We start from the raw sequence: 9,993 nt of genomic DNA, 5'->3' as shown, positions 1-9,993 counted from the left end.
AATACCTACCATGACCTTCTTCTGTGCGGATGCGAACATATTACCCGAACGCTTATGGGACTTGGTAAGAATTTCTTCCACGAGTAATGAGTGTGTTGGGTAGGGACAGTACGAATGTAGTGTGTGGACATATAAGGTTAGAATGTGGATCTCGCGGGATGCGTCCGCGAGATAGTCCCTGCAGTCGCACTATCCTCTGTGCCCTCGGTGGCTCAGATGGATAGAGCGTCTGCCATGTAAGCAGGGGATCCCGGGTTCGAGTCCCGGTCGGGGCACACATTTTCACCTGCCCCCGTTGATATATATCAACGCCCGTGAGCAGCTGAATGGATTAATATATAATTCTAATTTCGCTCTAAACAGCTGCAGGTCATCAATGGTGTCTGTTCTTTCAGACATGTCCGAAAGAACAGACACCATATCCATATAAGTATATAGCATATAATGTGGTTGTAACTCGCTCCTAGAGATTCAAATGATGAAATAGCCTACTTCCCTGTATGATACTTACACGATTTGGTTCATAAAAAATAAAATTTAAAATAACGCCTTTTCGAGAACGTGTGGCGAGTGCAGTAGCTGTAGTTTGTAACGTGCTTGTGACGCATAAAATGTCGCATGTATGATGGTGTAGGCTAAAAATATTGCGTCGGGAATCTTCCATCTCTGTCAACTGTTGTTATGGATTCGATTGCAGATAAATACTTCTGACAAGCTCAAATATAAAGGACCGCTGCTAGTTTCATTCGCAGTAATTTAAGTTGTGCTCTCAGATTCCCGTCTGACCACGCACTCGGAAGTCGCTACGTACTAATCCACATAATTGCAGTCGAAAGAGACGCAGGCTAACTTCGTTGCCGAATGATGCGGGCGTAAGCGGTAAGTGCATGAAATTTTGGAAGATTTCCCCTGTTAGGCTTCACAAAATTCCTTTGCATCGTTACTTAAAGGTTTTAAACACGTTTCTGTAATTAATATGTACACCATTCTGCGGAAGAAAGTACGCGAGGTCACTAGTAATTTCAGCAAACACCCGTGTGATAGACGTTAGCAGAGCGACCTTTTGGAATTTAATGATTTTTTAAACTCTTAATAATATAAAAAATAACAGGTATGTTATAATCAATCACAGTAATAACAACACAAACCATGTTTCTAACAAAAGAAAAGAGTCTAGTATGAACTTACTTTTCACCTGGACGTGTCCTGGTGATTCTTCAGTGATATAATCACTAAATCTGAAGCTAAAACCGCTCAATATGTTTAAAATAGCAAATTCTAGGTGTAAATCAATCACACCGAACCGAACGAGAGAGCCGTACAGAAATCCAAAACCTCTTCGTACAGTTGTCGAAAAATCGGCAGGTGGACCGATCGGTAACAGGCTTCAGAAGCTTCCAGAATAGTAGCTTCCGATAAAGAACCGAAAATGACGTCACTACCGAGGCTAACCTACGGCACCAATCGGTACGAACGGTACAGTGGCAGCAGGTATACGTGATCGATCGTATCGAAGGCCTTCGAACCGGCGGACCACGATCTGCGACGAGAATGTGTCGCTTTCGACTGCGCGTGTGCGCCTGAACCTGTACGCAGTGCGCGCTGCCTCTGCCAGAGGGAAGCCGCCGCCTACGAGCGACGTGCCGGTGCCGGCGCCGACCGCCGCGCCGCGCTGCGCCGCGTCACGTGCTCCAGCTCCAGCTGGGGCCGCAGAGGGCCGCGGACAGCGGAATACCGCCGCGCCGGCCGCGGCAGCAGGTTCAAGGACCGGGGGGGCGCCGTGAGCGACGGCGGCCGTGCGCTCGACGCCGCGTCGCTCCGCCGTGCAACACCTGGTCTGCACGACGCGGATGGCACAGGAGCTATGCGGCACCAGACGTCCGACGCACAAGTTAGGCAGTTCTCAAAAACTACACCCCTCTGCTCTGTGGATTTATTCCATTGCGACCAGATAGCGAACACATCGACACGAATTCACCGTCGTGCTCCTTAAATAGCCTTACCACGCTGCTGGCCTCGGTAATCGGACAGTTACCCCGACAGAAGTTGCCGTAGCCGCCGGGACGACACCGAGTACGACGGGATTCAGCTGCTCCGAGGCAGTGTTCACGCAGTCGAGGGCTGTCTACATCTACATTTATACGGATACTCTGCAAATCTTCACACTTCTCTATTGTTCGAGTGTCGTACAGCGCGCGGAAAGAACGAACACCTATATCTTATCTTAAGAGCACTAATTTCCATTATTTTATCATGGTGATCGGTTATCCCTATGTAGGTTGCCGTCAAAAAAATATTTTCGCATTCCGAGGAGAAAATTGGTGATTGGAATTTCGTGAAAAGATTCCGTCGCAACGTGAAACGCCTTTTTCCAATGATGTCCAGCCAAAATCCCGTATCATTTCAGTGACACTCTGTCCCCTGTTTCGCGATAATACAAAACGTGCTGCCCTTCTTTGAACTTTTGTGGGGTACTCCGTCAATCCTATCTGGTAAATATCCCAAACCACGCAGCAGTATTCTAAAACAGGACGGATAAGCGTAGTGTAGGCAGTCTTCTTAGAAGCTCTGTTTCATTTTCTAAGTGTCCTGCCAGTAAAACACAGTCTTTGGTTTGCCTTCCCCACAACATTTTTTAGTTGTTCCTCGAAATTTAAGTTCAAAATGGCTCAAATGGCTCCGAGCACTATGGCACTTAACATCTGAGGTCATCAGTCCCCTAGAACTTAGAACTACTTAAACCTAACCAACCTAAGGACACCACACACATCCATGCCCGAGGCAGGATTCGAACCTGCGACCGTAGCGGTCGCGCGGTTCCGGACTGACGCGCCTAGAACCGCTCGGCCACATCAGCCGGCCAATTTAAGTTGTTCATAATTGTAATTCCTGCGTATGTAGTGCAATTTACGCCCTTTAAATTTGACTAGATTATCGTCTAATCGAAGATTAAAAGACCCCCTTTTAGCACTCGTTTGCATGGCCTCACACTTTTCGTCAAAAAATGTAAATGAGCGTACGGCATTGTGGTCCGGGAGTCCCTCACTCGCGGAAGTTGGGCCGCCGAGTGCGAGTACTTATTGCATTCAACGCCACATTGAGCGACTTGCGCGTCGGAGATGGGGATGAAATGATGGAGAGGACAACACCATTGTTTCCTGAGCCGAGAAAATCTCCTGCCCCAGCCAGGAATCGAACCCGGGCCCCTTGGCGTGGCATTCTGCAGCGCTGACCACTCAGGTAACGGGAGTGGACAAACGTTTCGTTATTTAGGGTCACTGTGCCTCCGCGCTACTACCGCATTTCTTACAGAAGCCCACGTGAACGCCTCACCCCTTCCCCCCCCCCCCCCCCCCGCCCCTCATAACACAGTTGTGCCCCTATCGGCCCGCATCCGTGATGAGGTACGTATTTCGACCAGCTATTTGCCTGGCGTAACAGGAAACGTGATTTATCCCACGAGGTGACACGTTTCCATTCGTCCACGATCAAAGCCCGACGTCCCGCGGGCACAGCTATCGTAATCGACGGTGTATTTGGGTCGAATGGGTACACATACACTGTCTGATTAAAAGTATCCGGACACCCCAAAAACATACGCTCTCATATCAGGTGCATTGTGGTGCTACTTACTGCCAGGTACTTCATATCAGCGACCTCTGTAGTCATTCGACATCCTGAGAGAGTAGAATGGGGCGCTCCGCGAAACTCACGGACTTCGATCGTGGTCAGGTGATTGGGCGTCACTTGCGTCATACGTCTGTACGCGAGATTTCCACACTCCTAAACATGCCTACGTCGACTGTTTCCGATGCGATAGTGAAGTGGAAATGTGAAGGGACACGTACAGTACAAAAGCGTACAGGACGACCTCGTCTGTTGACTGACAGAGACCTCCTACAGTTGAAGAGGGTGGCAGTGTGTAATAGGCACACATCTATGCAGATCATCACACAGGAGTACCAAACTGCATCAGGATCCACTGCGAGGACTATGACAGTCAGTCGGTCGGTGAGAAAACTTGGATTTCATGGTCGAGAGGTTGCTGATAAACCACACATCACACCGGTAAATGCCAAACGACGTTTCGCTTGGTGTAAGGAGCGTAAACGTTGGACGACTTTACAGTGGAAAAGCGTTGTGTGGGGTGACGAATCCCTGTACAGAATGTGGCGTTCCGATGGCAGGGTGTAGGTATGGCGAATGCCTGGTGAACGTTATCTGCCAGCGTGTGTAGTGCCAACAGTAAAATTCGGGGGCTGTGGTGTTATGGTGTGGTGATGTTTTTCATGGAGGGGCCTTGCGCCCCTTGTTGTTCTGCGCGGCACTATCACAGCACAGGCCTACATGGACGTTTCAAGCACGCTCTTGCTTCCCACTGTTGAAGAGCAATTCGGGTATGGCGATTGCATCTTTCAACACGATCGAGCACCTATTGATAATGCACGGCCTATGGCGGAAAGGTTACGTGACAATGGCATGTCTGTAATGGACTGGCCTGCACAGAGTCTTGACCTGAATCCTAAAGAAAATCTTTGCGATGTTTTGGAACGCCGACTTCGTGCCAGCCTCACCGACCGATATCGATACCTCTCCTCAATGCAGAACTTGGTGAAGAATTGTCTGCCGTTCCCGAAGAAACCTTCCAGCAGCTGATTGAACGTATGCCTGCGAGAGTGGAAGCTGTCAGGAAGGCTAAAGGTGGGCCAACACCATGTTGAATTCCAGCATTACTGATGGAGGGCACCACAAACTTGTAAGTCATTTTGAGCCCGGTGTCCGGATACTTTTGATCACATAGTGTGAAAGCCGCCTACTACCTAGCACCAAGATGAGCAGCTGCGGTGGCGCCCCTCAGCCGCCGGGGACAGGCGACCAGCTGCAGCTGCTCGGCCGCGGCCGACGGGCCACGGAGATGCGGCGTCTGCCGCAGCCGCCAAGGCGACCGCCTCGCCTGCGGTCCTCACCGTCGGCACAGCCAGCGCTGAGAAGAGCCGCCCCCGCCCCACAGGGCGCGCTTGCAGGCCGTCTCAGCTGTCTCCAGCGCGCCTTCCGAATCACTGCCGACAGAGTAGTCGAGCTGGCTCAGCAAGTGTTTTGTTTCCACCAAATACGTTAACAGTATACCGAATTCAGAAACTAGTCTCTCGTGTAACTATGTTGAACAACCGAGCACGGCGAGAATTCACGGACCACAGCACTGCTAGACAGAAAAATAGATTCTTGAGCCGTCGGCACACAAACCGTGCATCCGATCGTGGAGGGTGCTGAAATTCTGACGTCAGCGTGTGGAAAAGCACGTTGGGGAATCGTTCCTAAGGTGCAGAGCAATATCTAGAATGTCAGATATTCTGAACGTGCGTTTCAACGTTGACCAGTGGAATAGTAGAACGGCACCTACGTCACAAACACGCCATCTCCCTTCGCTGCAGAGTTGTGAGGCGCCATACTGGCTTTCAGTTGAACCTCGTATGCCGTTTCTGAGCACCAGCAACCAGAGGAGCTCTTGGAACCATCCGTTAATTGTATGACACGTTGTAATGAAATGACGAGAAACGTCATATTCGTAGTAAAAGAAGTACTGTATGTTGCGTATTATGGGAGTATGCCATTTGAGGGCACCGGCGTGCTGGGGATCCATTAAAAACGCATTGACAATTTGTTAGTTAAAATTCAGTTAGTAATATATTTACGACTGAAGCCTTCAGGAGATAGTAACAAGGTAGGTGGGGGAACGTGGTCACTTTAGGTCTGTGTGATGTGCCTGACAGAGCGGTAGCCTTTTTTATCGGCTTTCACGTGACGCTGTGGTGCCGTAGTCCTGCGTTCCTTACCAGCCTATTGCTGGAGGCCCTTGCACCACACGCTCTCGCAGCACCTATCGAACTTTCCGAAGAGCCGCCGCCCTTCTTTTACTTCCGTCATTTTTTTCTTGAATTGGACTACGTCCGTACTGTGAAACTGCCGGCGCAGTTGACTTCCACGAAGGCGATCTGTGGTTTCCATCAGCAGCACAGGTCAATGGAAGCTTCCCGAAGTGGACTGGCGTGCCGTTTGGCGATCGGTGTGCGCTCCTTATCTTGACACTGACGTCCCGTCTGCACGGATCCTGACCGTCAGTGGGAAGCCAGGATGCCCGTCACGCCTTCACAGGATAGACCTCGCAGACACTCCGTTCTGTGTCGACTGTGACGTTACGGACACAGACGAGCACCGCCTGGTGTGCGGATCGGCGAGAGGCGTCTGGTTCTCGGTGCGACAGGTGTTGTCCCTAATTACCCGTACGACTCTTCATCACATACCTTCTCAAGTGCTCGTCTTTCCCGGTGCCGGATACTTCCTTCAAGCAAAGACGATCTCTGTGACATGGATACGTGGACACGCAGTACACTTCTTATTTGCTGATAGCGACAAATGTATCCTTCACTTCTGGCAGTTCCTTGATGAACGCCACTGTGCAGTTGTCCGCAATCCAAAACACAGGCAAATTTTCTCCAGTTTCTTCTGCAGTGTCTTCCTTAAGCCACCCCGAGCTGGAGTGTTCCTGTCACGATGGGTTGATCCCTGTCTCTTCCACACTTGGAACCGACATATTCACTGGTTATCGGCACGTTCACTTTAGTCTGACATCTTGCTGCGCTCTCCTCATCGCGTGACGCCGGTTTGCTGATATTCTCGGTGGTATTAATCACAAAAATAAATAAATAAAATAAAAAAGAACGAAAAGAAAAATAAATGAATGATGTTCATTGTACATCTACTCCACGTTCCCTACGCTTTCCTTTGTTTTTGCTGGGTGGGAACGGGACTTGGTAGCCAGGCCTCGGGTTGCGACCCCTGCCCACTTTGCCCAACATCTCCCTTTGGGCGTCGGGAAGATAGCTTAAAAACCGCAATGAATAGCACCACGGATCCGCAATCAGATGACGTTATGTCTTTGTCGTTCGCGTCCCTCTACATACAAAAAATACATTTTTATTAGTTCAACATAAGTATATACTGTAATATGCGATGTTGTATAAGTGCACTCCTTTTGAGGAGTGAAATTGTTCCATTGGCCTAGTCTACAGGACACCTTGCACTACCTACAGTAAGATATTTTGCCCTTTTCCTCCTTTTAAGTTTTGTAATTTAAACGATGTAGAGATTTTGCTACCAGGTAGGGACAGTGATCTAGTAAGAATTACCTTAGGGTTTTACTAAACAGTGAGAATGGTGAAATAATTTTTATCTTATGTGGAGAACTTTTGTGAATGTGTATCGCACTGTTTCTAATGGAACTTTTATAAGTCGGTGTCCTTATTGACTGGACTTGGTCCTTCCGTTTTTGCCTTATAAAATTTTCACGGGTATCCAAGTTTTTATTTATGAATACCACAAAGAGAACTGCCTGACTAGCATATGGACAAGAGAGGAGAGTACATTTTAATAGAGCTAATATAGGAATTTTACGCCCGTCCATTTCCTAAACAGTGTCATTTACGAGCCAAGATACAGCCAATAACTGCCGCTGAAGAGCGTTGCCAACGCGTATACCACGTGGAGACCACGCACCGTACGCACAAGTGGCATGGCTTGTGCGCGTTCAGCAAGGCGGTGAGCTAGGCGCGCTCAGCGCTGACGTTCGACACCACGGTCTGTATGCCGGTGGCTTGAGGTGCCGTTAACGGCAGTTTTGGCGTTCTTCCGCGAGAGGACGCTTCCCCCATCTCAGCCGCTGCTCTTTTCCTCAGCTTATCGACAGAGGATACAGGGTGTACCAAAGAGAATCATTCGATCAAAAAAAAAATCATAACTGTTATGTTATTTGAGATACGTGCGTGAACAGTCTACTGTCGGAAAGAGCAAACTCTCGAGTTGTACACGGTTTCCGCTAGGTAGCAGCAGTGTGCGCCCACTTCAGTACTTGTAAAAATGGTGTCGGGACAAGAGAAAGGCTTTATGTTTTCTACGTTTTGCGCAGTGCGGGTCAGTAATAACTGTTCAGCGTGACTCTCGTGGATCCTCCTACGCACAGAGCGTTAGGTGACAGCATGAACAATTCCGAGAAACAGGTTGTTTATCAAAAGGCAAATCCCTGGGCCGTCCCCGAGTGTCTTTGACCAAGACGTCGAACGCACCCGCCATAGTTTCACAAGGAGAAATCCGTTCGCCGTGCAGCTCGATTATTTCTTGTCGGGATTTATAAAGGACTCTGTTTATGGGTCTCCGTTACCAACGACAATGAATGACCTGACATACCGCATAACAGCAGCTGTGGAAGCTGTAACTGAAGACACGCTCGCTGCACTGTGGGAAGAATTTGAATACCTCGTTGGCGTATGCCGTGCATCTCAAGGGGGGCATATTGAACACCTTTAAAAAGGTATGATGATAACTTTTTGAGTTTCCCCTTCATCAAAAAACAAAATTCATTGTCTATGTTTATTGGTTTCAGAAATATAGACGTGACAAAACGGATGATTTTTTTTTTTTTTAATACAGCCTGTATATAGAACGATTCCTCATTGGCCTGTGCTGCGCTTACTACTTTTCTTAGCGCAGCACGTGTCCGCAGTGCCCCAAGGTGGCATTCAGTCCCGCGGTGCACACTGCTCTCAATGTCTCGCCTCATCAGCCCATTTATAGCGCCAGAGTCGTACATCTATCTACACACACACACTCCGCAGAGACAACAGGTTAGTCATTTGGCGGTTTCCTATTCCGCCCGAAAACAGAGGGAAAAACGACCGTCTACATGCCACCGTTCGTGCCCCGACTTCCTTTACGTTAACTTCGTGGTCCTTACACGAAATGTACGTTGGCGGCTGTAGACTCGTTCTGCAGTCAGCTTCAAATGCCGGTTCGCTATATTTTCTCTGCAGTGTCCCTGGAAAAGAACGTCATCTTCCGTTTAGGGACTGCAGTTCACAGAGCACCTTCGTAATACACGCGTGTTGATCGGATCTACCGGTAACGAATCCAGCAGCCCGCCTCTCAGTTGCTTCGGTGCCCTCCATCCGACCACGTGCAGGGACCCCACTCGCTCGAGCAGTACTCGAGAACAGCGTCCTGTTCGCGGCCTGCTCTACAGATCAACCACACTCTCCCAAAATTCTCCCAATAAAATTAGTGACCACTCACCTCTGCTACTGACGTCCCCACGATCTCGTTCCACTTCGTATCGCTTTGCAACTCAGCTCTAGATATTTGTTCTATCTGACTTTATCAAGCAAGACCGGTTTGTTATTGCTACTCTTGTGCTTTAACTCAGATTTCTCTAAATTCAGAGTAGGCTGCCATTTATCGCAGAATTAGAAATTTTCTCAGAATTATCTTCCAGCCTCCTATTGTGGGATCCTGACCACTCGTGTAATATAGGGCGCCTAAGAAGCTGTTTTCTCGGATACCTTCACAGCATACAAGCAGATCATATTAACAGAGTTTATCACAGTATTTGAATTGACAATACGTAACTTGCGTGTGTACAAGGTGGGTCGAAATCAGTTGGCGACATGTAACTAATCAGTGTCCTTCGATAGATAAAATTCCCATGCAACCTAGTCACGTGGCTCTCCCAGTCCGGTTCTACTGGTGAGGCCGGCGCGTCGCTTTCATTCCCCTCGTGTAGGGGCCGCTCCTGTCCTGGTGTGACTTGCTAGTCAGCGTGCTATTGGCTCACGTCGCCTCACAGCCCTCTCTGCTGTATCAAAATCGTTCAAATGTCTCTGAGCACTATGGGACTTAACTTCTGAGGCCATCAGTCCCCTAGAACTTACAACTAGTTAAACCTAACTAACCTAAGGACATCACACACATCCGTGCCCGAGGCAGGATTCGAACCTGCAACCGTAGCGGTTGCGCGATTCCAGACTGTAGCCCTTAGAATCGCTAGGCCATCCCGGCCGGCTCTGCTGTATCGTTCTTGATTTTCGCGCCGGTACTTGTCGTTGGGCCGGAACACGTACAGTCAGCCAACGAACGTGACCACCTCCTCCAACACCGCAGCATCAT

At 49.1% G+C, this 9,993-nt stretch overlaps 1 non-coding gene across 1 annotated transcript; it reads left to right on the top strand.

The window, feature by feature from the left end:
* Window positions 1-200: 200 nt before the first annotated feature.
* Window positions 201-275, top strand: Trnat-ugu. The gene has a single exon. It is a non-coding gene; the product is annotated as a tRNA-Thr (tRNA).
* Window positions 276-9,993: the final 9,718 nt, after the last annotated feature.

This window comes from Schistocerca piceifrons, chromosome 6 (assembly GCF_021461385.2).
Source record: "Schistocerca piceifrons isolate TAMUIC-IGC-003096 chromosome 6, iqSchPice1.1, whole genome shotgun sequence".
Classification (NCBI taxonomy): Eukaryota; Metazoa; Arthropoda; class Insecta; order Orthoptera; family Acrididae; genus Schistocerca; species Schistocerca piceifrons.
The sequence above is the reverse complement of the archived record's forward strand: the minus strand, read 5'-3'. Positions and strand labels throughout refer to the sequence as shown.